Below are 24277 nucleotides of genomic sequence, written 5' to 3' on the forward strand. Positions count from 1 at the left end.
GACATGAGGATGGAGGGGTGGCGGTGCCTGCATGGCTCAGTCGGTTGAGTGTCCGCCCGTGGTTTTGGCTCATGATCCCCAGGTTGTGGGATCGAGCCCCACGTCGGGCCCTGGGCTGAGTGTGGAGCCTGCTTGGGATTCTGTCTTTCTCTCTCTCCCTCTGGCCCTTCACTGTTCACACGCACACTCTCTCTTTCTCTACATATGTGTACACTGTATATGTGTTTTAAAAAATGGAGGAGCTGGAATATAAACTATAATAGAAATTATAAATCAGGGTGACTGTATGCATATGAACATAAATGATAGAACAAGGAGTGGGTAAAGGAACGTATAAAGATACCAAGTGTCTCTGGATGTCCAGACTTAGAGAAGTTTACTGCACTGGTCATTGAGCTCCTACCGTGAACCAGGCCTGTTTGAGTGGGCATAAATGGTGCGGTGACGAGGGACACAGGCTCGGGGGCATGACTTCCTGGGCTCCTGCGTGCTTCCGCTTCTCCCTGGCTGCTTGACCTGGAGGGCATGTGTAACTTCTCTTTGAATCGGATTTCTTCATCTTCAAAGTGAGGGTGATACTGGTCCCTACCACGCGGGGTCTGGGTGAGGAGAAAATCAGCATACCTGGACAGGCTGAGGGTGAGGGCAGGCACATGCTACAAAAGTAGTATGAGCCCCGCCTTCCTGGAGCCTGACTTCAGAGCTATTAATGACAAGTCAAAAAGAAAGAAAGAACTAGGTATGAAATGGGCTAAGTGGGGGAGCAAATGAAAGACAGTATTATCATGCAATGGAGAGAATGTTAAAAAAGGAACTATTTTAGATTCTGTGACCAGCGGTGGGCTCCCTACAAAGGTGGTATGTAAGCTGCCTGAGGGAGCGTGTGTGAAGAGGAGAGAGACCAGGAATGAACACTGGGTAGCAGGCAGGGCTGGATCAAGCAGCAGAGCGGCCATTTGGAAAAGTTTGCATTTTAATCCAAAACAGCGGAAAGCCGTTGAAAGGTTTGGAACATGAGCGTGGCCAGATCTAATTCATGTTTTGAGAAGATGATTCCGATACGATGCAGAGAATGGGTCTGAGGGGTCAAGAGTGTAGGCTGAGCACAAGGCTGTTACAGGAGCTCAGGAGACAGACTGGCTTGCACTAGGGGGACGAAAAGAAGGGAACAGACTCAGGGTGCTTTCCGAAGACAGAATCGTCTGGACTCTGATGAACTGGATGTGGTGGGTGAGAGAAAGAGGAAGGTTTTAAAACGTCAGGTTTCTGACCTGAGCGTTTGAGTCGATGAGATGGGAAGGAGTGAGGGAAGAATAGGTTTGGGGGCAGAACGCAGTCATGTTAAATTTGAAAAACGTCCCTTGAAGAGAGGCTTATGCTCACCGCAAACCAGTTTTGAAGAAAATGAGTGTCACAGCCAGGACGCTCCCCGTGGGACACACAGCTTGAGAGATGTGGGCGATGAAGACGACGTGTGCCGGGAGGTGATGCCTTTAGCAGAAGCCAGAGTCTGGAGGAGGGGCCTGGGGTGGGTCTGCAACGTGACTGAAACTGACTGATAAGCACAGGTATTCCTGACAATTTTGTGAGGGTGCCAGAATCTGTTTTACAGAGTGACTGTCATGTGGGAAAGTATTCTGAAGCTGAGTTAAGCTGACACCCAGAAAGTTCTGTAGTATTGAAAATTGATGTGTCTGGGCACTCAATTGCAGAATCATTTGGTAACAAACAGGCCTGTAGCCAATTCTGTGAGCCAAAAACGCACTAATATAAGTAGAGTTCCTCCTGCAGATCAAAGGATGTTATTGAGGGAAGGATTTATCAGGCGTGGCTAGTTGCATTAGGATGGTCCCAGGCTCCTTGGACAGTGTTTGTTTACATGAGCAGCTGATGGGCGGAATGTGGCTCTTACTGAGAAAATAAATAGGATTCTTTGGTATTTTTGTTCCCTCTCTCTCGGCCTTACAAAGAGGGTGCCTGTTGCCCCTCTTCCTTCCCCTCCCAGATGTACACAGTATTTTCACCTGACTTTATTTGGATAAAAGTCTCGTGGAAGTAGGAGGGAGGAGCTAATGTCTGCACCTCCATCGTTTAGCAGACAACGTGGGACTTAGCTGGTGTTTAACAAGTATTCGTAGATTGGAACACCTGTGCGCGACACAGATGCCCCGAGTTCTGGGGCCTCCTGAAATTCCTTCCAGTGCTGTGTCTGTAAACTTTCCTGGTGGAGCCTCAGAAACATGATTAGAAACCCAGCAAAAGCAGCGGAGATGATGGCTATTTTGTCAAAGGCTGTGCACTTTGAAAACCACCCGAAGGCGTTTCCTCTGCAGTTGGAAGTTTTGTCTTTCCGGTGAAGCACCCTCATTTCACCCCTTTTCCTTTCCGTCGCTGAGGGCAGCAGCGGGGTCTGTGCCCATGGAGCCACCAGCCTGTGTGGGCAGTGGGGCGCTCTGCGTGGGGGCTACGGTAGCCTGGTGCCCCGTTTATGTACCGACTGTCTACTTTGTGCCCGGCGTTGTGATGGCTGGCGATACACTGTGTTGGTTAAGGCACCGTCAGGCTCCTGTACCAAAGGGACATGACAATAATTAAGCGGCTCAAGAGAGATAGATATTTTTTCTTTCTCACCGGTGGTGTTACCCTGGGAGTGTTCCCAGTTGGCGAGTGGCCCTGCTCCATGCTGTGTGGGCCCAGGTGAATCCTTCCCTCGTGTTTCTCTACCATCCCTCGGGGGCTCGTCCTCATCGGCTCTCTCCAAGGAGGAGAAAAGGAAGCACAGAGGGGCCAGCCCCCGGTCTCAGGGCCTCGGCCAGAAGCAGCTGCGAACGCTCTCGCTCAGGTGCCCCTGGAGAGAACTCAGTCACGTGGCCAGGCGTGGGGAGGAGCCTTGAAGCCTAGTTCCGGCCGGAGCCCGGGAGCAGGGGGGGCCACGGGCCGTCGGACAGCTGGCGTCCCGCACGTCCCACGGTGCACGTTCCTCTGCACATTTTGCAGATGAGGACATTGAACTTGGAGAGCTTAATCAACTTGGTTTGCCCGAGATCACCAGGTTGGAAGTGGGAAGGTCCTCTGCTGGGTCTCATTCCAAAGCTTGGGTTCTTTTCACCCCCTCGCCGCGGACCCCGAGTTTACGGTGGAACCGCGTGCATATCTGTTCGCTTGTGGCTTCAAGGAGCACATCTCCGACCGCCAGACTTCCCTCTGCAGCCGCGGTGTTTTCATGGCCAAGTATCGGAGTCGAAATGTAGTGCGATCCTGATGCATCAGAATCTGGCTTCCCTGACCTCTGCTTTCGGGGATCCAGGTGAGGACAAGAGGACGGCCTGGTTGTCACAGTCCTACTAAAATATTCTAGGGATGCCGTGGGGTCTGAGTGCATGCGATTGGTGCCCCCTACTCACGTGGTACAGTTACACTGAGGGGTGGGTCAGAGGCGCCCCGAGGCACCGCAAGACCGGCGGTCGTCTCGGAGGAGGCAGGTCGGTGATGCGTGTCTGCCCTTAGGACGGCACACTTCCGACTTGCCTTCAGTTGGACTTTGGGGTCAGCGTCCTTTTGGTCACTTAGCAAGTGTGTAACCTTGGACAAGTTCTCAATTTTCCCGAGCCTGCGATTTCTCATCTGTAAGGTAAGGTCCGTTGAACCTACTTCATGGCATTGTTTTAAGGATCAGTGATCTGCTCAGCAAAGGGCCCACCACAGACTAGCGACAGGTTTTCTCCCTGAGGAAGAATAACTCGGTCTAATCATACCAGAGTGTGTGTTCTGTTAATAGACGGCGTAAAACGAAATTGGACAATAGCTAGCTTGGGTGCAACTTGGTATTCAGATGAAACATTGACATTTTTATGTGTTGTTTTAATAGTCCTTATGATAAACGTCAACAAAGTGTACTTTTTAGAGACACTCGTTTTTACACACACTTTGAGAGGTAATAAAATCTCCCATTAATGCCAATAGGATTGTGATGGAGGAGAGACTTAGTGGTGTGGCAAAAAGTAAGTCACCTCGCTCTTTTCCTAATGGGATCTGAATTTTAAAACAACACAGAGGAATGCTGCGGGTGTTTATTCAGGGATTTGTGTGTGCATTTGATAGATACCATTTATCTCCCAACGGAGGAACCCATACTCTTGGCCTTTTTCCCTGTCAGTTAGTTGGGATTTCCTCAAAACCCCTTGCCCTTTGAAGGGTTGTGTGCTCTTAAGTAAATGAACAGAGTCTGCTTCTGGGTTCCCGCTGACTGATTTATAACAGGATGGCAAATTTATCCCAGAAAACAGGGTCAGACAAGTACCCTGGCTCAGAGACTCGGCTGATTCAGACAGAGAGCTTTTTTTAAAATTTTTTTTTCTCCCCCTGCAGCAGAGAGAGGCTGAGGTCTGGACGCAGGGTGCTCTGCGTAAGCTCTGGGTCAGCGTCATTGTCACCGTGGCTGTACTCGTTACATTGTTAAAGATGGTCACGTCACTCCTAGCTGCCTTTTGCTAGGTGCCGTCTACTGACTAGTCCTTAATTAATTCTCGTGACGAATTCTCACACTGACCCTATGTTAATTTTAATTCATCCAAGGCTCTCAACTTCTTAATTTAAACAGAAAATCTAGCACAGTTATTTTTATTATATTTTGCCTCCTGTTCTCACTTAACAAAGAGAATTCACAAACACTTTATTTTTTTTTTTGGAAGAAGTTCAGTTTAAATAGTATTACCAAGGTAACACATTATTAACTGAGAAAAACGTCAGCATCACACATTTTGGAGGGTGCTTTCACGGAACACAGCAGCAACCTCTCAAGTCCAGAAGTCTCCCAGTTTCCTGGTGCGGAACATCATCAGCTTCTCTCGTGATCAGGGATGGGAAGAGGGCACATTTCCTCAGCAGTCTGTGGAGCTGTCTCCCACCAGCCGTCCTATTTTACAGCACGGAAAGGACGTAGGCAGCACAGAATTATTAAGTGGAATATGGGAAATTTGTGTTATATCCGTCTTCTGGTATGGAAAACTCCATTTTAGAAAGGGTGAATGCTTGCACACGGTCATGAGACTAAAATACGTCAGAGCCAGGATGTAAACCCACAAGTATGTGACTTCGAAGTCCATACTCTCTGCTTTGCCTCACAGTGGTTTAAAAAACATGTACTGGAGGGGAGCCTGGGTAGCCCAGTGGGTTGGGTGTCAGCCTTTGGCCCAGGTCATGACCTCTCGGTCCGGGGCTTTGGGCCCCATGTTGGGCTCTGTGCTGACAGCTCGGAGCCTGGAGCCTGCTTTGGATTCTGCGTCTCCCTCTCTCTCTCAAAAATAAATCGACATTTTAAAAAATTAAAAAAAAAAAACCACATATTGATAACAAAATTAATTTGGCCTCGACCTTCTTTCACCCCCTGCTTTGGATAGCACTTTTTTTTTTTTTAATGTAATGCAAATTCTGAATCATTTTGTTGCAACGAGAAGTCCTAACTGAAGAAAGGAGTTCGGGTCTTGAACTCCGTGGCCGTTTCTATTGTCTGATAAAAGGCATTTCAGGCGGAAGGCACAGCATGGGCAATGGCCATGGGAGTGAGAAAGTTGCAGGGTTAGTCAGGGAATGAAGCAGTTCAGCCTGAGGAGATCTGTGTGTGTCAGTGGGGGCGGGTTTCATCCTGACGAGACTGAAAACCTCGGCCGGGAGCTGGTAAGAGAGGGGCGCCATTTTGAAGGGGGTCCCAGTGCTGAGAGCCGTGTCCTGAGGTCGTTCCCACAGAAGAGTAGGTTGAAGCAGTGTGGACATACACTGAGGGAGAAGTAACATTATCCATACAAGCTACCGGGGTAGCGGGATCTGGATTTTCATTTATCTCGGTTCAGGAACCGTGAACTTTTCTGCATGTATTTCCCAGAGCTGTGAATTAATACGGTATCACACTGGTCAAGGAGGCAAGGCTTGGGGAAGTTAAGGGGCACCTGTAAGCCATGAGGTAGATGTTCAAAAATTAAATATTCCTTAGAAGTGGTGAGTAAGCAGTGGAAATAGGAAAACGTAATTCATGCCACTGTCCCGTGTATTGCCTCACACCAGCCATCCCACTGAAACCTGAGTTCTCCTGTGGCTGTTTGGGTAAATTGGCCACAAATGGAATTATTCAAGGAATGATACATTTACTTTGCATTTAATGCTCTGCCATTATCCCTCTGTTTAGGTCTTTGATCCCTGTTGCTTTAATTAAGAAGAAAATTTTGAGTTATGCCTGCCCTCATCTAAGGGCCCCAGGAAGTTTGTGTCACTCAGTCAGCAGCCCAGTTGTAAGCTTTCCAGATGAACCAAGTATGGGTTACAGATGCTTCCGTTTTCTTTTGGTTTGGTTTGTTGTTGTTTGGTTTTTGTTTTTTTTTTTTTTTTGGCCCAACACACATTGCACTGGGTATAGCCACCAGATGTGGTCACAGGTCAACATTTCTTGCTTCTCAGACTGAAACAGATTCACAGTACAACCGATTTTCAGGAACAATCCCAGGTTTCCATAAGTGGCCCTGTGCTATTGACTTTTCCCAGACAGATTGTTCATAATCGCTCAACAGGTATTCATCACCAGCTATGTGCCTGGCATTATTTTTGGAGTTTGGAATATTGAACTTCCTTTCCAGTTCATTGAGCTGGTAACTTGTTTATAATTTTTAAAACCAACAAACAAAAAAACTTGCAGAGGCATTCAGTCATATTTGAAACTGGTATATTCCTTACTCGACAGCGAAATCTATAAAAAGCTGTAATAATGAAGATCCTACAGTGCTAGGATACCGTGTAAGAACAAGAATTATGGTGCAGCCTTTCCTCTCTCAGAACTCACTGATCACCCTGCAGTGACAGAACGAGGAACAGAAACACACATTCCACTTGCAATGAGGTCTGGAGTCAGCTGAAATGTTCGTCCACCAACAGTGAGGCCGGCAAGTCCCTGGAGGTCTGATGGCTGCAGAGCAGGGTAGAGCCGGGCAAGACCTAAGTGTCTACACCAGCGGCTGTCAGGGAGAAGCCAGCAGATTTACTGCAAAACGCCCCAGAAGGCTCAGAAACTAAAGCAGCCAGCTACTGAAGAGGGTGAGTTGATGCCTGGAGCTGGGAGGGGTGTTAGATGCAGAAGGTCGTCCCTCTAATCCCTCCAACTCGGGGGAGGGTGCTGTCTCACCCTCACTGTTTCCGGCTTCTAGGGCAGGGTCCCACCTCAGGCAGGGCAGAGGTTGAGGATAAGGAGGAAATAAGGCCATGGATTATCTGAAAGTCTGTCTCTCCAAGGGCTAGACCATTAGCAGGCAGGATGATACTTTCTGTTGATTAAAACAGATTTATAAAAAAAAGATCTATGGTTAGAAAAAGGCTTGGAAGGAAATATTCCATAATTTTAGTTTTGGTTAGACGACTTTTGGCGATTTTTCTTTTTTCCCTCTGTTTTTCACATTTTATGTACCGTGTATGTTTTGCTTGCGTGCTAAAAATAGCAAAATAATTCAGAAAAGTAGTAGTTGTGATGAAGAGAGGAGGAAAAAATGGTTATCAAGGCTTAGTTAATATGCTCCTGAAAATCAGGGTGCCTGGCTGGCATGGTCAGTTGAGCGTCTGACTCTTGATCTCAGCTCAGGTCTTGATCTCAGGGTCTTGAGGTCAAGACCCACATTGGGCTCCATGCTGGGCCTGGAGCCTACTTTTAAAAAAAAACCTTAAAAAAAACCTCCTGAAGCAGTGCCTCCAAGAAGTCAGATGTCATTTTTATTCTTGTGTCTCTACAGGAGGATTTTCTTTGAAGTATTTTATCTTTTATTGTCTGAAGTTTAAATATGGTATATCTGGGTGTAGTTTTTTGGCGTGTATCATGATCTTGGTGTTCTCTGATCTTTCTGGACCTGTGGTTTGGTGTCTGACATTTATTTGGGGGAAAAATCTCAGCCGTCATTGAGATCATTGCTTCAAATACTGCTTCTGTTCCTTTCTCTTCTTCTGATAGTCTGATAACACATATGTTACACCTTTTGTAGTTGCCCCACAGTTCTTGGAAATTCTGTTCTGGGTTTTGTTTTGGGTTTTTTTTTTCTAGCCTTTTTTCTCTTTGTTTTCTATTTTGGAAGTTTCTATTGTTATAGCCTCAAGTTTAGCGATTGTGTTTTTTCCCCTCACTGCATCCAGTCTAATAAGGAGTCCATTAAAACATTCTTCATTTCTGTTACATTGTTTTTCATCTCCAGCATTTTTTATTATTTCTTAGAATTTTCATTCCTCTGCTTACACTGTCCACCTGTTCTTGCATATTGTTTCCTTTTTTCCCCATTAAAGCCTTTAGCGTATTAATCGGTATTTTTAAATTCCTGGCCTGATAATTCCAGCATTGCTGCCGTATCTGACTCTGGTTCTGACGCTTGTTCAGTCTTCAGATTCTGTTTTTGCCTTTTAGTATGCCTTGTACTTTTTTTTGAAAGGCGGATGTGAGGTAGTGGGTCAAAGAACTGCTGTCGACCGGCCTTTAATAGCATAATGGTAATGTCTGAGGGACTGGGAATCATCGGCAGTGGTTAGTTAGGTCCTGTGAACTTTACCAGTGCTTCTCGGTTTTTTCCCCTCTTGGGCGGGACAGGATGTCTGAAGTGAGCTGGAATCGGGTATTTCCCTTCCCCCAGGTCAGTTAGGCTCAGGTGAAACCCCAGGGGGTAGGCTAGGGTAAAATAGTTTCTCCCCAGGCCAGCCCTGGTGAAGAACTGAATTCTGTGGTGTTTCTCAAGGTGGTTGCTTTTCCCCTCCCTCTGTTAGAAACGTGAGACGGTTTTTCTCTGGCATTAACTGTGAACGTCTGATGGAGCTGTTGGAGGTGAAAACTCACAACAGTGTGGGGGCCCCTCAGACTGGGTCCCCCTGGATGTCTTGACTCTCTGACTCGGGCACACTAAGTCCCCAGCAGTCTGGCTACTGAGTTCAGGTTTTCCTGCCCCAGCCCTGGTCCTGCAAAGGGTTCCGCTTCCACAAGCTGTGGCTCTCTGTGTGCGTCTCTCCAGTTTGGGGGCAGCAGTCTGCCCGTGACCTCCCTTGTCTAACAGTTCTGAGAAGAATTGTGGAATTTTCAGTTTGTTAGCTTGTTACTTGTTAGGATGGAGTGGTGACTTCTACACCCCTCACATGCTAGACTGGAGACCAAAGTCTCATCCTGGGTGTGTGTGTGTGTGTGTGTGTGTGTGTGTGTGTGTGTTAATGTTTGTTTTTCAGAGAAAGAGAGCGAGCATGTGAGAGCAGGGGAGGGGCAGAGAGCAAGAGAGAGAGGGAGACAACAGAATCCAAAGCAGGCTCCAGGCTCTGCATTGAGAGCGGAGAGCCTGATGTGGGGCTCGAACACTCAGGCCATGAATACATGACCTGAGCTGAAGTCAGAGCCACCCAGGTGCCCCAGTGGTTTCTAGTTTTATAAGAACTTATAAAGAAGAACCTTGTATCTTGCCCAGTGAACTTCCCTTGACTCTTTTATAGTTCAAGTAAAACCCCAATTTCTGGCAAGATCTGAAACTGTAGCTTTTTGGGTTTAGTCATGTATTTAAAATATCATACCAAAGCCCAGAAGAGGCATTATCATATATTATGGGCTACTGTGATTTTTCCTCTGTGGATGTTCCTTGAAACACAGTGAAACTCAGAAGCGATTGGTTTTGCAGCTGCTGAGGTCAAACCTTGGCCCACAGTCTGGGGTCCCTGTTTTCTCTTTACTGTTCAGCACAACCAGCATCCTGCGTTCTGTTTCTCCTCCCCCCCCCCCCCCCCACCTCATCTGGTTGACATGTTGATAGGAGCTTGGCCAGGCTGCCTGGCAACTAAACCGAAAGCCATATGGCTTGTTCAGTCAGAAAGGATGTTCAGGAATAACACAACCCCACGGACAGCCCTGCACAAGGTTTTTGGTCGCAGACGCATCGGACTTCGGAAGGAGTGTAGCGGCCACCTAGCCCTTTACAGTTCTGGAATCGGCATCAGTAAAATTATGTTTCCGACAGCATCAGATTCTCTAGTCATTTTGTGTAGAGTCACCCTGCATGATGAATGATAAAGTGAAATGGAAGAAATTAAGCCACTTGCTTGAAGTCCCAAGGGGAGTGCTAAACATGGCGAGAAGCGAGATTTGTCACCTGCAGCCTTTGGATCTCACCCCAAAGTCAGTGGTTTTTAAGCATATTTTCTTTCTCCACCACTGACCCTTTCCTTTGTCAAGTGCTGGGGTGTGGCAAGAGAGGCTGCTGGCCCCTGTGGGAGGCGCTGGGGGCCACAGAGTCCCAGGAGCGACCCTGCAGCCAAGCTGCCCTCAGCCTGTCAAGGGAGCCGAGCCCTGGGACCTCTGGAACCTTCCTCAGAGCTGTGCTGTTAAGGTCAACCAGAGTGGGCCTGCCTGGGGCAGATGCAGTCCCTCCATTCTCTTGCGGCTTTATTGGGAAAGTTCTCACTGAGCACCTGCCCGTGTCCAGGCCGTTCCAAGCACGGGGCTGTGCTGCTGAACAGAACGGACAGAAATCCTTGCTTTCATGGAGCTTATGTTCTCATAAACATGAATCCTGGGAAACTGGGTGTAGGAGACATGAGGCGGCTCCTTCAGTGCCCCCCTCTCTTCTCAGCCCCCAGGCCTCCTGCCGGCCCTGTGTGAAACCCCAGCGCTAGGCCTCGCGGCTAAATATCCAGGAGGGTGTTCAGAGCTGCAGTGGAAAAAAAATTGGGATTTTATGACAGTGTTTAAATTTTCCATTACTGACATAAACTCTTCCAGAAACACCAGGTAGGAGAGGAGGATGCTCCGTGTGTTTGAGGGTCCAGTTTGGAGAGCTAAATTAGCGACTTGTCTGTTTTTCCTCCCTTAGCCGTCTTGAGCACTCGCAACTCTGTTCTCATTCTGCGTCCTCTGCAAGCCGATCCTTCCAGGGAAAGGGTGGGAAGGAAATTTGGATCCCAAATGCTGCAAGACAAAGTGTCTTCTCTAAAGACTCATTCCCTTAACCCTTAAAAATGAAATTATAACCCAGACATCTTCTCTCAGCCAGCTGATGTGGGGGAAGAGGAGAACTTCAGAAAATTGTTGGCTTGAAAATGAGGTTTCTGAAAATCAGGGTTGACTCTGATTTGAGAAGCACGGGCGTGCGCAGCTCTGCTGAGCAGGGTATCAGAGAAACGGCTTTGTTGTAGCACCCGAGAGGGAATTAAGAGCAGCACGTAATGAACACAATTTTGTGATTATCTACAGTTCTTTTCAGTCGCCTATGAACATTTGAACCTTACCTAATGGTGCCTTCCCTCAGGAATCCGGTAGAATTTTAACACACTGAGTTGATTTTTGGAGGGAAGGGGGTTAGGTTTTTGTTGTTGTTGTTGTTGTTTGTTTTTTTATGTTGCCATTTTAAGGGGCTAAATACCACACAGGAGACCTTTAGCATTGGTGGAATCTGTCCCAAGACAAGTTATGAATTTCCAAATGTAACAATGCCATATAACATAAGTCTTTCTCTCTCCCTGAAAGATGTAAAATATAATGAAAAAAATTACGTAATCCAAGTATGTAATGATTTTATAAATTCAGTACTAAACCCAGTCACACAGCTAATTTCTGTCTGGTCTTTCTACTCACTTCTGTCACCAACACTGTCAGGTGGTTTTCATTTCAGGATCATGTTCAGGCAGAGAAAAGATTCTTGCCATGTCGCCCAGGTTACTGCTTTTTTTTTTTTTTTTTAACATTTATTCATTTTTGAGAGACAGAGTGTGAGTGGGGGAGGGGCAGAGAGAGACAGAGGCACAGAACCCGAAGCAGCCTCCAGGCTCCGAGCTGTCAGCACAGAACCCGACGCAGGGCTCGAACTCATGAACCGCGAGATCATGACCTGAGCCGAAGTCAGCCTCTTCAGCCACCCAGGCGCCCCCATAGTTTCTGCTTTTAATACAAACAGCCAAGAATAACCAGGCCTGTGAATCACAGTCCTTAGTTAATGGACATCTTCCTGTGGACTTCTACCTTACAACAAGGAGGATGCAAATACCTTTTCCAATAAAATTACAAGTGATTACATATCTTGTACCGTCAGCTTCATAGTCAAACATGCAAGCGTTACATCCATGAACTCTGAGTGTCTGCGGGACATGTGGCTGATTAAAATTTCTGTCGATACCGATTTCCCTTTGGACTCGCATTTTCCCTGCATTCATTCGTTTCGTTATTTTTTTTTTTCAAAAGTATCCTGTCCACTGCAGTCAATAAAATAGGTAGATTTTACTCATTTTTTTCTTTGCGTCTTATACCTTATTGTTTAGAAGAGGAACCATGAGTCCATAGGGAGCGTAGGTGTGGGATGCGCAGGCAGAGTTGGGCATCGGCGTGCCACGTGGGAACACTGTGAACGGCGGGAAAACGGGGAACATTTCTCAGACATAGGGTAACAGGCCATCTAGTTGGTCACCTCCACTCACCTCTTCCCCTTTCATTCTACAAATGGGGAAACTCCTCTCCCTTAAAGTCACACCTGGCCGAGTCAGGCCTGTAGTCAGGACTGTTTCCCAGGTTTTCTGCCTCCTGTACCTGTGCTCTCACCCTCCTGCCTCACTTACTTCCGAGATGTTGGCTCGTCCTCCTCAGAAAACCACAATCGGCGGCAGTCTGCAGCCCCAGACCATCAGAGCCCAAATGGATGTTAGGGCTCATGGAGCCCTGACCCTCGAGTACTGTCAGCTGATCCTTACGGTCCCGGCAGGTGACTGTCTGGCTTCTGCTTAAGTACTGGCATGAACTCCACCACGCTGGTTTTTAATTCCAGTGTGCTACCCTGTGGTTTCTGGTCATTCATCCATTTTCTTTCTTGGTGGACCAAGCATTGTATTATATGCTAAAGTTAAAAAGGGTAACTTTGTAGCTTAGTAGGAGAAACCTACAAATATAGGAGCAGCTGTGGTCAGTAGAATAAGTACATCGAAGGGGTATGAGGAGCATCTAAATCAGGGCAGCGGTGAGGAAGGCTCCCTGAAGGCGGCCACCCTTGAGCTGAATCGCAGAGAAGGAGGTAGATGGATGAAGCAAGGGGGAGGGGCATCTCAGAAAAAGGGAGGAGCCTGGGGAAAGGCGCAGAACCATTCATCAACACGGCACTCGGGGAGCCTCACGGTGTCCTGTGTGGCTGGAGGAAGGGCGATTTATGGCAAAGGGTGGGGAGGTGAGGAAAGAAGCAGGGGCTGGGGCGTGGAGGGCCTTGCTTGGTAGACAGAGTGCATCACGCAGGGTGTGCTGTCAGAACGGTGTTTTGTGGCCTTCAGCCCTCTGAAGGTGCCTTCGGATTTAACTTTTCCTGCTTTGGAGCCTGAGGATCAGAAAAACCTGGATTCGGAATCTGACACCACCGGCAGGCCCCTCTGAGCCTGTCTCATCTACAAAATGAAGGTGATAGTAACTCCTCCCAACTTTTATAGAGATAAGGGAATGTATGAAAACACCTCATTTGGTCCCTGGCTCAGTGTAGCTGTTAAAAAAAACGTCGGTTTCCCTTCTCTTCCTAAAGTCTCTGTAATAATTACATGCAGAGTTCCTACCTTGGCTGTTATGGGCCCTAACGTTAGACTGGCATTTTCTCGCGAGGATACTGTCCTTGTTACCCACAAACACAATTCTACATTTTGGAATGAAATTAAGTTTGAAGTAAAGATCTCCCTCATTACTTCCTAAGGCTTGAGAGGGAAAGTAATTAGCAGAGGGTAAGTTACGGCTTTTCCAGGTCTCCTGCTTTGAAGCAGGCTAACTAACGAGTAAGCTGGTGAGGGTCTTTGGGAAGAGGTAGACAAAAGGTGAGGGAAGCTGCTGGATTGGGCTGAAGTGTGTGGAGGAGACTCTACTGGTAGCACAGAAACATTTTGCTTGAAGTCGGGTTTGCGTCTACTCAAATATAGTAGCGATATATGCGAGCAGAGGGCGTCCTCTAGACCGAGCGTGTATCAGAAATGCAGCAACCCTGGGAAAGATGCAGAGTGTAAAAGGAAGAGTTTAGTTATTTGCGGTGCAATGGTAGTTCACGTTTGAAAGGAAAAGCCCAAAGAAAAGTTGAATCTAAGGAGTGAGGACTGGCCGCTTTAATCCTTTCCCAGGGTCTTTGCCAAGAGAAGCAAGAGAAACAGAAGAGAGAGCGAGCCGGAGGGCGGGGGGTGGGGTGATGGGAAAGGGGAAGGAGGAAGACTCAGTTGTGGAAACAGAAATGAAGGGAAGGATGATGGGTGGGCTTTATTTGTATTTTTATTACATCTGCTGCATCAGAATCATGGCTTTTTCCCTGCCTGCCTTCTTTCCTTCCTTTTTCATTTTTGGGAGCGAAATATTCAGGTCTGAATTACGACCATGATAAAAGGATGAAGTCAAGTCAAAGTGAGATGAACTTATGTGAATAATACTCACTTTCATGGGGAAACTTGTCTGTCGTTGGCAGTCTTTTCTTTACCTTGGATTCAGTGCCTTTTCATTATGTTCTGCAGCCAGTTCTTTTGAAAGTGATTGGCCAACGCTGCAGATAAACACATACTCATTTGGTTTGGTCTAATTTGTCTTCCCTGAATCTTCACCATCAGTGTTATCCTGAGAATTAGTTTCTATTTCAGTAAAGTGCAAAAGAGACTAATAGCATACTGGGATGGTGATCATTTTTCTAGGGGGTTGTTTCTGCCGAAGAGCTGACATCAAATATGGTGAAAAAGTGACAAGCAGGGTGGCTTGACTGCCTTACAATGGATACGCGACGTTCAGGTGGGACCCAGTGAGAGACAAATCATTGTCTAACAAAATGTAATTATCATGGGACTGAGAGCTTGATATAGCTGGGCAGCGATGGGACATCAAAAGTCAGTTCTTGCCCCATCCCTAAATCCTTCCCAGGTGTACCAGAGCAGACTCATCTGAAGAGGGGTTAGCAAAGAAGATGGAGTGGGGGGGGGGGAGGGGTGCCTGTGAGCCACAGTGGTGCATAGGAACTCAGAAGTGAGCAGGCAGAATTAATACCCTCGGAAATTCCACTCTGTAGAGTTTCTTGCAGGCAGACGTGTCACAGTTGCCATCTTGTCCTCTTACTTGTCTCGACTCAGATGGCCTGTGTTGTCAGTTTATCTGCCGATCTGTCCACTGCAAGCCTGAGGGGCCAACGTTTTGTGGATGGATGTCTCAGATGTTTACTGAGCATCTGAGCATGTTCTGGGCTCAGAGGAGGAGGCCATGATAAGTCACTTATATTTTCTTCCTCAAGTCTGTCTATTCCAAAAAATATTTATGGAGGGCCTACTACATGCCAGACACATTAGCAGGTGCAAGTGTAGAAAATACCATGATTTATTTATGTAGCCTCCTGATAATGAACATTTGGGTCATTTGCAGTGTTTTGTGTTAACAGTGTTACTGTGGACATTCTCCTGTGTGCCTCCCAGAGCTCATTTGCAAGAGGTTCTCTTAGATAGTGAAAACGAATGAACTATAGCTACATGCATCAACATATGTGAATCTTACGAACATAATGTTGAGCTAAAAAGCAAAAACAAACACAAAAAATTTGCAAAATAATAAATGTGATATGATTCCATTTATAAGAAACCAAAAGCATGCAAAACTAAACAATATGTTGTTTAGGGATACATGCATATGGGATAAGACTTTATAAAAACAAGGGAATAAGAAACACAGAATTAAGATAGCGATTACTTCCGGAAGATGAGGAAGAAATGAGGTGGGCGGGAGCATAAGGGATATTGTCTTGTTCTACCAATACTCAAGGTGTGGGTGATCCTGTTTATTCATTGGGTACTAGGTAAATGGAACCTTGATGTACATTATAAATACTTCCATGTATAATATACTGGTTTTCCCCACTATCTGAAAGTAGAGCGTTTTTTAATGAAATCTTTACTAATCCGAAATGGTGTAAAACGAAGAAGCAATTATAGTTAATTTACATGGAAAAAAATTCGAGCATTCTCTGAGCCAAAAAACACCCTCTCGGGCTTTTCTGATAATCTTAAGACACATCTTGCTAATAAATGCACAAAATAAATGTTAAACACACACACACACACACAGAGAGAGAGAGAGAGAGAGAGAGAGAGAGAGAGAGAGAGAGAAAGATGCTCCCAGACAGCCCATCCTGATGGTGGGATGCTGAGTGTAGTGAGCTCCCAGGGAGGGAGATGGGCGGGCGCTGTCTCAGCTGGGGGCCCGGGTGGGGTGTGGGGGCTTGTAACGGCTCCCTGAAAAATAAACACCTGACCCCTATTTTCGCTTTTTGCCTTTTTCAGTGAAAGTGGAGATCTTCTTCAGATTTCTTCTGGCTAGTGAAAACAGACACTAATTTTAACATAGGTTTTTTTGTAAAAGCAAAGTGGCATAATGTGAAATTTCAAAAAGCAGAGTATACGTGTGCTTATACATTTACGTATTATGTATTTATATTAAGCATTATATTTATATCATGTAAATATGTATTTAAGTTTTCATTTAAAACATTTTTAAGTCTATTTATTTTGGGGGGGGGGTGAGGGAAGAACACATAAGCAGAGGGACATAAGAGGGACAGAGACAGAGGAGGACAGAGGATCTGAAGCAGGCTCTGTGCTGATAAGAGTGAACTGTGAGATCATGACCCGAGCTGAAGTTGGATGCTTAACTGACTGAGCCACCCAGGCACCCCCATTTGAAATACTTTTTAAAGGGAGATACAGATCATGACCTCAGGAATTTATGGTTTGTTGGAAAAGAAAAGACATAGAAGCAAATAAATGCCATAAAGTGCTTATGAGGTGTGATGTGTGGTGTTCAGCACTTACAGTGTAGCCGTAGAGATTCACTTTTACATAATTAGCTTCAGTTTGGAGTAGAATGTGGTAAATGCTGTAGCTAACACGTGCATAAAGTACCATGAGAGTATAGAGAAGGAAAATTCATAGGGTGTAGGAAAGCTTCCTGAAGGAGGTGTCATTTCAGTTGTATCGTGAGGGATGAACAGAATTATGAGCAGCGTAGACAGTGATCAAGGTATTTAAAAAAAATTTTAATGCTTATTTATTTTTGAGAGACAGAGTGCGAGTAAGGGAGGGGCAGAGAGGGAGGGAGACACAGAATCCGAAGCAGGCTCCAGGCTCCGAACTGTCAGCACAGAGCCCAAGGTGGGGCTCACACCCACAAACATTGAAATCATGACCTGAGGGGAAGTCAGACGCTTAACTGACTGAGCCACCCAGGCGCCCCTCAAAGTAGTTTTTACATAGGAAGCATATGGACAGAGCTATAAAACTGAGTACAGGGCATGACAGAGGAATGGCAAAGAAGCCAGTGTAACGGAAACACACAGCGAGCGTTGGGTGTGGTGGAAAGGTAGTTCGAGGGCACATTGTGGAGGACCTTTGATGTCCTGCTGAAGAATTTTGTCTTTATGCTGTGGCCACAGGGTAGATCTCCTATCTCTTTTCTGGTGGCAGTTTAAAGAGTGGATTGATGAAAGACCGTGGGGTGGGCAGGCAGAGAGCCTACCTTGGAAAATTGCAAGCAAGAAATCATGAAGCTCCAAGACAGGTAACGGTGACAGAAATGAATAGAAAGGAGGGAATGTGAGAGTGACACAGAGCCGTGACCTGATGGGCAAGTGAGCTCGGAAGGATCTTCTGCTTTCTTTACCTGGTCGTGTGGCCTTGGTTCCACACTGACTCCCATGTCTGTCTCATGTCCATCTGTGTCCTTGATTTATGTAATTGCCATGTAGCAAGCAACTCAGGAAGGGAGGATTTGTTTTTGTTTTTGTTTGTTTATTTTATTTATTTTGAGAGAGAGGGACAGAGAGAATCCCAAGCAGGCTCTGAACTGTCAGCAAGGAGCCCGACCTGGGGCTTGATCCCACGAACCGGGAGATCACGACCTGAACTGAAATCAAGAGTCAGACATTTAATCTACTGAGCCACCCAGGCACCCCAGGAAAGGGCTTTCCAACTGCATTTTAGCCGCCATTTTTTTAAGCACTTGTCTGGTAAAGATGAGCAGTGTTTGACCACTACAAATATTTATACTACATTTATGCTGGGGCCAATGACAGGGAGAGGAAAGAGAGAAATATATTTTTCCTTATTACACCATTGATCCCTCAGGACGCTGACTACTTATCTGTGGTTTAATCACAGCAATGAGTTAGTGTGGAAAGGTGCCTGTTACGCACACGTCAGTTTCTTTTCACATAAAAGTTTTACATTCATTAGCTATTTTATTTCTGATTATTCAAGGTGAAAGGATTATTGAGCTCAAAAAGTTAAACAGGGAGTGCTTTTTTTATTTCAACAAAAATCATTATTGAAAATCTTTCTAAAGCTCTATTGTGCTTTTAAGGTACAATTTGTTAAACACGTTTTAATCTTTTTTAAAAAAAAGGTTTTTGTAATGTTTAAATGTTTAAAAAACATTTTTTAAAAATGTTTATTCTTGAGAGATAAAGAGAGAGACAGAGTACGAGCAGGGGAGGGGCAGAGAGAGGGAGGGAGACACAGAATCCGAAGCAGCCTCCAGGCTCCGAGCTGTCAGCGCAGAGCCTGACCTGGGGCTCGAACCCACGAACCGTGAGATCATCACCTGAGCCGAAGTCAGATGCTTAACCGACTGAGCCAACCAGGTGCCCCAACTAAACACATTTTAATCTTACTTGGTGTTAGACTTCTGGGCTTCATTTGTGATATATAATACTATGGTTGAAGAACGGACAAAGAGCTAATCACAGAATGTGCTTTGGGAAAGCACAAGCAGTTTTTGTTACTGCTGCCATTCATTCTTTGGCTTTGAACCCTATATGTAAGCGTGTTATCTTGAGATTTGCTGCTTTTGCTTATTCTGTTCAGAGTAATATCCTGGAAAATATTGTTAGTTAATTTAAAGATTTCTCATAGTTGGAGTCCAGTCTGTCCATGTGCAGACAATGTAGTGAGTAAGTTCCCAATGTGGTAAATAAATTTAAATGTGGAAGAAGAGAAGAATATCATCTTGCCTCATTTCTTTCTCCGGAATACACTGATAATAGTTTATATTATGACCAAAGAGGTCTAACTATCTTCCTCTTTGGGGAAATAACAACACTTTACCCAGAGGTATGTATTTTTATCACTTTCTGGGATGTTTTGGGGATTTCGTGATTACATGCCTATGGAGTTCCTTTGTTTTAGATTCTTGCAGCCTTCTGCTCAGCCTCTAATTGCTACCTGCCCCATCTGATGACTACCTTTCCATTTGGAATCCAGTGCCTTATGAAAACTAAAGATACTTTTAGTACCTTCATCTTGATACAGCATCTAGGTATGCACTGACCCCTGAATAAGGAAGGGCAGTGGGATGTGTTCAAAGGCTTTTCTTGGGCCAGGACACTCTATGTGCCGTTGAGGACATTTGGAGAGTTGAGGCTCACCATTTGAGGAAGTGTTTTTGCAATTCTCTGCTGCAGGGCGTAGCCAGTGTCGTGTCTCCTTTAGCCCAGTTAAAACCTGGAGTGTTTGCACCATCCTGCAAAACCTGTTGTTGGCACGTGTCAACTTTCGGTGTCTCTTGGGCCCAGAATTCTAGCTGTGCTAGGAGCGGGAGGGCACCTTGCCTTAGTCACTAACAGGAGCTTCTCTGAAGCTAATATCACAGTCTTCTCCATAGTTTGATTAGGACGATGGTGACAGCGATCCCCATCACCAGCTCCCTCCCCATTTATCTCTAAGCTGCCGCTTCAGCTTCATTCATTTGCTTGGGAAAATCAGCTTTCTGATTCATTGGGCTGAACTAGGTCACGAGACTGCCATGTGACATCATTGTGTCTTTTCAATTCTTGTCAATCTCTTTTTCTTCATGATAATCCAAATACATACTGACCCTCAGTAATTCTCACTCCTGTGAGTCTTTGTAACTTTTTTGTTGTCAACTCATTGTTCTCTTAAGCCTCTTCTTGTTGTGCCTTGTTTCCTTCGGTTTCATTTTTTCTCCACTTCTCAAGGTGATTGGGAAATGGAGAAAAAATGCATCTCACTTCTTTTAGGCTTACCTTTTATAGATAATGCTCTGGTTTCTTTTTCTCCTCCAAATAGGCTTTCCCATAATAATCTTTCCTTGGGAGCATTTCTATTGTTTTCTTTAAAACCAGCATTTCTTTTCTCCCCATTGATAACTTACTAAAGTTTTTTCAGAAACAGATTAATTCTTGTTTGGACTGTTACGTTCTTCATTGTCTCCGAATTCAAAGTTGGAGACTTCACATGTGCAAATTCAGTGATGCTTCCTGTAATTATCAAACCCTGATTCCTTTAGCAGATATGTTCTATTTTGCATGTAGATGTTGGGGGAACAAAAGAAGACTGGAGTGAAAGAATCACTTGGAGTTTCACTTTTTTATTTAAGTAACTAATTAAATCTGCGTACAACCCAAGAGAAGGAAAACTTGCCTCTTTTATTTGTGATGGTGAGCAGTAGTAGAACTGTTGAGTCTCACAAGTTAGGAAGTTCAGGTGTTTTTTTTCTTCATGGAGGCAATACCGGGAACAGTCATTATGAGGGACAGTGCACAGGAAGTGGGGAGTTTTCATGACCAGACCAGCATAGTTATGATTTTTCTATAGTCATGAAAAAGTATTTTTTTAAACGATCTGAAAAGGAGCATCTTAGTGGCTTAGTCAGTTGAGCATCTGACTCTTGATTTCAGCTCAGTTCATTATCCCAGGGTAGTAGGATTGAGCCCCTCGCTCTGTGCTGGGCATGTAGCCTGCTTAAAATTCTCTCTCTTCCTCTCCCTCGGCCCCTCTCTCCTGCTCATGCTGTCCCTCTCTCTCCCTCTCTCTTTCTCTCGCTCTCTCTCTCAAAAAAAAAATCTGAAGAGTGTTTTTGCATCATGGAGAAATGATCACTGAGTGAACACGTCACTCTCAGATCTTTGTCTAGTCAAGGAATGCAGTGGACTCTTGACCACCAAGGACTCTGGCTGGTGTTTTAGGGGAGTATCCCCTTCTTGGAATAGAAGGTAATAAATGTGATGCAGAAAACTTGTGCCCCGTGTTTGTTTGATTGCCATATATAGTTTCTTGGTATGTCTTTACAGATCTCTCTTCCATTCCCTTATATGTTAGATCGTCTCAAGGCCAGTGCTCCCTGTGAAAAGTAGCCAACTCAGGTTCCAGAGCATTCAGTACCTGTCTGTATGGTTTGTCACTGGCTTTGAAATCCATCTGTCACGTCTCTACCCAAACTATCCTGCTAAGTGCTTTCACTTGGATAATTAGAGAGAGCTGTGTGGTAGGTGGAAGAAGAAATGTGAACGTGGGCTTTAAAGTAACTAATTTAAATTCCGTTCCAAGGGAAATTGCACTGCTTAACTCAGGATTGAAAGAAGATGCTGGGAACACATGTGCATTAAGTCACCTCCCGCGTGCAGCCAAATTTGGCAAGGCCATTAGCTTGGCATAAGCAACGTAACATTAGAGCAAGGTTGTAGTTTGGGTTTGGAGTGACTTACGATTGTCTGCTTTCTGACAGCCGACTCAGAGGACGCTGAAGGGGAGAACTGGAAGCGGTGGTGAGTGAGTTTGGGCGATACCAGGGGTCGAGGAGAGCAGCCCAGTCTGTGTAGTGGGAGAAGCTCGGAGAGACAGGGGGCTGGTCGGGAGCTCGGAGTCTGATGTGGCTGTGGTGACGCAGACGTCCTGCACTCAGGTGTCAGTTACGCAGAGCGTGGCTTATGTTCTGTCAAAACATGGAGGTAGACACGGTCATACCGGGTTTCATGAATCCCAAAGTGTGTATTTTTTTCACAATTTTATATTTCTGGAGTTGGAATCCGTTGCATAGCCGATAGCCTGACGTAGTTTGCTAATGCTTTTTCTTAGCAAAACACAATAAAATGGTGCCTCTGTTTCTCTAGCGCGTCTTCCAGGCGATGGACGTTGGTAATGACACTCTCGCTGCTCTTTACCAAGCGTCCTATCAGGGCCTGCGTGCATTGGCGTCTCACTGAATTCTCCCAGCTTTTCTGCTTCGTAGCTTTCTGGTAAATTCTCGTTCCTTATTTCTGGTTCTTCCTAATCAAAATTAACTGGCCCGTAATGTAGAAGTGCAGACGCATGTGTAACTCAGCACGTTGCACCCCACATAAAAATCCTCCCTGATGCCTTTAAACGTGGCCGAGTGGGACTGCAGAAGGCATTTGGTGAACAATGAGAGAAAACAACTTATTTGGGGGGTGGGATGGGAGGAGGGATTCTTTTCAGTTCTCTCTGATCGCTCCGTGTGTGACTACCTGTAAATCCCGTGACGTTCACGTGCCACAGCGTCGGGGTCTCATTGTCTCTTTCTTCCTTTTTAGCCACTTGCTTGTGGGTCGCTGATCTATCTTTCCCGCCTGCCCCGGGAGAGAATACCCCTCCTTTGTGGCACTAATTCGGTAATGGTGGCTGGCCGCAGTCAGACAGCGGGAGAGTGGAAAATTCCAAGGCCATCCATCTTCCTGCACGTCTCCAGCTGGCCTCGGGAATCGCCGTCAGGGCCTCGTGCGGGCGATCGGGGTGCGGGCGGCCAGCGTGCCCCCCAGGGCCGCGGACGAGCAGCAGAATCCTGCGCTTCTGAATTGATCTGACCGTTTAGAGGGCCTCCTGTGTTCCCGCAGCCTGCTTCTTGACAGGTCGACTTACACAGAAATATGGCCAATAGGAAAACAATCTTGGCCGAGAAAGGCTAAAATTTGTCTGAATTAGAGAAAAACGTGACATTTTTTTTCTCATTTCACTAGGCAAACTGGTGGAAGGGGTGGTCTTTCCTCCTTCCTTCCCAGTGCCTAGACTCTGCGGGCTACGTAAACGGGCCCTGAAGAAATGAACGCACAGAGCTCTGTTCTGAGGGCCGGGTACGGCCCGTTCCGGACCTCGCCTGGCGCTCCCCCCCTTCTCCCGGCCCGACGTGTAGAATTCCTCCAGCGCAGGGCGGAGTGCTCTGCTGCAAGGGTTATTTTGACCGACTGAATTTCACTGCTGGGTGAGAGCAGGTGAAGACCGAGCCCTGGAACAAAGAGCGTGTTGATTTCCCTTCGCCCTCCCTTCCTCGTCCGAAGTGAGGACTGTTCTCGGAGCTCCCTCGTGAGGAGGCTGGAGACCCCGAGACGCCATGAACCAGAAGTGCTTCAGGCTGAGCGCAGGGGAGGGCCAGGCGGGGCGGGTGCCCTCGGGGGCTTCCCCTCGTTGGAAAGGGTGGGTCCTGTGGCGTGACTTCTAGGGCCTCAGCAGGTGGGGGAGGAAAGCTCTGAGGGCCGTGGGTCCCGGCGCCCCTGACACCCGGTCCAGACGGCGCTCCCCACCAGGTGCCCCCAACCTGCCCTGGCTCTTCACACAAAGAGGTGCATCGTGGCTTTTGAGGCACTACTGTCTTCAGCATCACTCTGCCTGTTCCCTCCTCTCCACTTCCAGTGACGTGGAATAAGAACGGGACACGTTTTGTTTTTTAATCTTCATTTATTTTGGGGAGAGAAAGAGACAGAGCCTGAGCGGGGGAAGGGCAGAGAGAGGGGGAGACACAGAATCCCAAGCAGGCTCCAGGCTCTGAGCTGTGGGCACAGAGCCCCACACGAGGCTCGAACTCACGGAGTGCGAGATCATGACCTGAGCCGAAGTCGGACGCCTAACCGACAGAGCCACCCAGGCGCCCCAGAACAGGACACATTTTAGACGTTTGTAAGATTTTCTTAAACCAAGGAGCGCGGCAGACATTTTGTTCCACAAGCCGTGGCCAAACCCGGCGTCTCTATTCCTTTTACTTCTCACTGTTTACTTTTGTAGCGTCTGCTATTATCAGATGTCACCACCTTCAACTTTTGGGAGCCAGAGTGTAATCTATATGGGTAGTAAGTTTATGCCAACTTTCTTTGATCTAAGGAAAACATTTTCCAGGATATGTAATTAGGTTGACATTTCCCCACTGTGTCACACAAGGGTTATCCTTGCGATTCCAGATTGCAAGTACCTCGTTTGGCGTCCCCTCTTCAAGGAGCCTTCCCTGACTTGTCCCAGCTGAGCTACTGACCCCCGTGCTGGGCTCTGGTGCAGTTTGCACGTGATTTATTGCCTCGTGCCTCTGTCTGCCCTGCTGGCATCAGAGTCCCTGAGGGCATGGTTTGGTTCTTACTGGCACCTTCCTGTAGCTCCAGAATCCGGTCTGTGTAGGTCACTGAGTGAGTGCTTGTTGTAGGGAGGCATGGAGAAGGGGAGAGAGAGGAAGGAGGGAAAGAGAACAAGAAGA

The 24277-nt window shown here is 46.5% G+C and overlaps 1 protein-coding gene across 9 annotated transcripts in view; it reads left to right on the forward strand.

The window, feature by feature from the left end:
* Positions 1 to 24277, forward strand: part of SMYD3 (SET and MYND domain containing 3) — a 681855-nt gene that overhangs the window by 489812 nt on the left and 167766 nt on the right. Inside the window, exon 1 of one of the 9 annotated variants that reach the window (XM_042975350.1) lies at positions 2963 to 3307. The gene's annotated coding sequence lies outside the window, so the exon portion shown is untranslated. 9 annotated transcript variants of the gene reach the window in all.

Source organism: Panthera tigris, chromosome F3 (assembly GCF_018350195.1).
Source record: "Panthera tigris isolate Pti1 chromosome F3, P.tigris_Pti1_mat1.1, whole genome shotgun sequence".
Classification (NCBI taxonomy): domain Eukaryota; kingdom Metazoa; phylum Chordata; class Mammalia; order Carnivora; family Felidae; genus Panthera; species Panthera tigris.